Raw genomic sequence first — 3,564 nt, 5'->3', positions numbered from 1 at the left:
TAAGCTATGCTGAATTCTCGCAAGTTTAAGAAAAGCTGGAAACAAAAAATGTTCCTTTATTGGTGATCCAATTTTCACCAATAGTCTTGTGGATTCGTAACCTCAACATGTATATGTGCATCAATTTGTGATGGGCATCATAGTCGCACTTGAAAAACATATGATATAATCAGTGGACACAGGAAAAGCATTAATTGGAAATATCACTTTTCAGTCGAATTTGGGATGTGTAAGATGTAGACAAGATATGATTACTGCAGTCTCAATGTCTCATCTCCAGCCCTCTAAGAAAACATGTACAGATGTACTGCATGGAGTCCTATTGATAGAAGCGTTGCAGAATTGCAGTTTAGCTGTTTGAAATGCTACTTCATCATCAATGGAACACTTCATTTTTAAATTTCAATTTTAGCTATGAATATGGCAGCTGGACGATATATAGGCACTGACACGCTTCATTATCTGCAACACACAGATACTACAGGGCCATATACAGAGAAAGCTTATAATATTTATGATAATTGATTTCTCATAAGTACAGCAGGGAAATTGAGAAGAGTGGTGTGGGGGCCGGTCGGTCACTAAAACTATTAAAGTCAAGTTAATTGGGCCTGTGGCCCATCCGAGGAGACAAACCTATCCGAGGAGGCCCATATCAGATTAAAGGGGTAACCAAATGAAGGGAAGAGGGAATATCGTGAAAGGGGAGTTCAGTATTCGTCCGAGGACAAAACCCTTCTCAGCAATACGAGTCTGAGGACAATCAAGATGCCATCAGGTGACAAACACATCTCGGAGCTGCATCGCCATTCAAGGTGGGATAAGGGACCAAAGGTGGGAGAGAGAGAGGGCAAACAAATATCTGCGGTAACAGCTGCCCCCGCATTAATTGCCTCTTAACCAACTCTCTGGCCGCATTAATGTGGAAGTGATGCCTGAACAGTGATGAAGCAGCCTTACAGCTACTAGAAGAAGGTTCCATAAGGTGTTAGATGGGACAGAAAGAGATCTCCTGAACCCAACCTACACGTGTGCGGTGAAGATGGAATAAAGAGGGCGATATATAACATGAAAAGGGGGCATGCAGGAAGGGGATCGAAAGATAGAGAAGAAAAAAGAGAAGACTTAAGAAGAAAAGGTGAAAAACAAAAGAACGGTATCGATTTCAAAGAAAAACCAATTGTTACACCAGCTCTGACCCATCAATAAACGTGAGGTTGAATCTTTTTATTTTACGGAGGTTAATATAGTTCTTAACACCCACGCTCTACAAATTATATTGTTTGGGCCTTTTTTTGTGCGATCCCAATATCTTTTTGGGTCGTTACAAATCGAGTCCTTACAAGTGGTATTATAAACCACCTCAGCCAATAAAATAAGAACAAGATTGATTGGTATAATTTTCATGTAGACAAGGAAAAATTTAGATGCTGAGAAAAGAAGTCAAATAGAAAGTGTATATAGCACTAGCCATGTGGCAGTATCCGTCCTTAAGGGTGAAAGTCAAGTATATCATTCTCCCACCTTGCAAAACAATTTTGGTGAATACTGAAGTTACATGAGGTGCATTCATAAGCCAATGCATCACAAGGTTTACTACATTCATCACATAGAAGTTGGTCCTTAGTCTCACGAACAAGAGTGAGGGGATGCTGATGGAACGAATATGTGCAGTGACCCCAAACTTGATATTTCGAAAGTCTTCTTCATCATTTTTGGCATATCCAAAAATACAATGGGGATGAGCAGGATAATCGCAATCTGCACAATAGTACAACCAATTCTTTGCATCTCGTTCTTCTTCACAAATATCACAATAATATTCACTTGAGTCATCTTCAACAGTATAACAAAGAGTAAAGAGGTGCTCGTGTTGTTCATACTACACGGTTAGGGGTAATGTAGCACATTTAAAATTTAGGGTAAATTCACATCTACTACAACGAAAGATTTTACCCTTAGAATTACAAGAACTGCACTTTCCTATAGATGTTGAGCTAGAGAGGATAATTAAGGGGATGCTCGTGATCATCATGTTTAAGCGTCTCATATATCAAACTACATGAGACATCAAGTGAAAAATTGCATGCATTGAACACATAGGTAAAGCTATTACTTAAACATAAACAAGCATCACACATACTGAGCTTTGGTCTCCTTAGCCATAAGATGAGTGGTTGCTAGTGAAGTGGGTGTTGCGTTTTAGTAGATAATTCTACACAAGATTTGTGAAGAAAGAAATTACATTGAGCACAGTTGTAAAATGGAGGGAAACTAGGCCATATACACCTGTCACATATTTCGTGGTTCTCAAGCTCTTTAATAAGTTTTTAGTCATGCTCATAACTGAAATGTTTGATTTTTATGGCCATTTCAATTTTGTCCTCTCCCTCAGTTCTTTTAACAATATAAGACAATTCTTTGGTAAATTCATCAAGACTTGAATCTTCGTATTCTAGCATAATTATAATTGACTCAATAGGATCCTTACCTTTCAATTTCCGCATAAATGTTTCATCCATGTCTTTCTTGTTCGTAGCACAATCAAGGTGGGCAACATAATCGCATCTCGAACAATAATAATAAACCCCGTTGTTTGTGTCCACCATTTGAACACAAAGATGACAAAATCTTTGCTTGGAATCATCAGTTTGAACACAAAGACGACAAAATCTTTGCTTGGAATCATCAGCCTTAATAGAGTTGATGAAGTTGAGAGGGTGCTTGTGCCGTATATGTTTGACTATGCGTGGCAAGGAAACACAATTGTGGTGGACCCAAAATCCACAGTTTCTGCCACATAGGTAGGGCGGGCTGTTGCCATCTTTACCACAACAATCGCAAATGAAGGAGATCGACTTCCCAAAGAGGGTTAATGGGTGGTCATGAATTTCACTTCCAATGGTGGGGGGTAGAGAAGCACACTTGATATCAAGGTCAAATTTGCAGAGGGAATAATGGTAAACAAACCATTTGCAAGTCATATTGCAGCAACTACATGTGCAAGTCTCCCCATCATATGGAGGTTTTTGGTGAAGTTTGAGACGGTGTTCGCTGTGTATAGCGGGTTGCAACTCGAGGGGTAATTCGAAACATGACTCATGAAGGTGGAAGTTACATTGATTGCAACTGTAGCGTGGTGAACGCCTTAAGCGTTCACCGCATCCCTTACACATACGAGCGAAAGTAGTGTCATTATAGAAGGTAAGAGGATGATGGACGCATGCTGAATAATTTAAACATAACTATAATATTCAAATATTAGGAGTCAAATCCATATTTTTATATGCATAAACATTAAATAATTGAAAATATATATATGATATTTAAAAAAAAAAAAATTTAAAATTTCGGGGGGCCATGCTTCATCGTGGCTCCACTGCAGACATACATAAACTAATTTGTCTACGTTTTAAAATAAAAGCTAAGATTTTGCCAAATTATTAATCTACAAATAAAAACATAAAATAATGCTTAAAAAAAAATCTCTCTAACAGTAACCAAACCCATCACCATTAAGGCATTAACCCAGATTTTTTTTTTTTTTTTCAATAAACCTTGACC

At 38.1% G+C, this 3,564-nt stretch overlaps 1 pseudogene; it reads right to left on the bottom strand.

The window, feature by feature from the left end:
* Window positions 1-1,423: 1,423 nt before the first annotated feature.
* LOC126719234 (uncharacterized) lies at window positions 1,424-3,113 on the bottom strand (annotated as a pseudogene).
* Between the last annotated feature and the right edge of the window lie 451 nt (window positions 3,114-3,564).

This window comes from Quercus robur, chromosome 3, assembly GCF_932294415.1.
Source record: "Quercus robur chromosome 3, dhQueRobu3.1, whole genome shotgun sequence".
Classification (NCBI taxonomy): domain Eukaryota; kingdom Viridiplantae; phylum Streptophyta; class Magnoliopsida; order Fagales; family Fagaceae; genus Quercus; species Quercus robur.
Note: the sequence above shows the minus strand (reverse complement) of the source record. Positions and strands in the feature narration are given on the sequence as shown.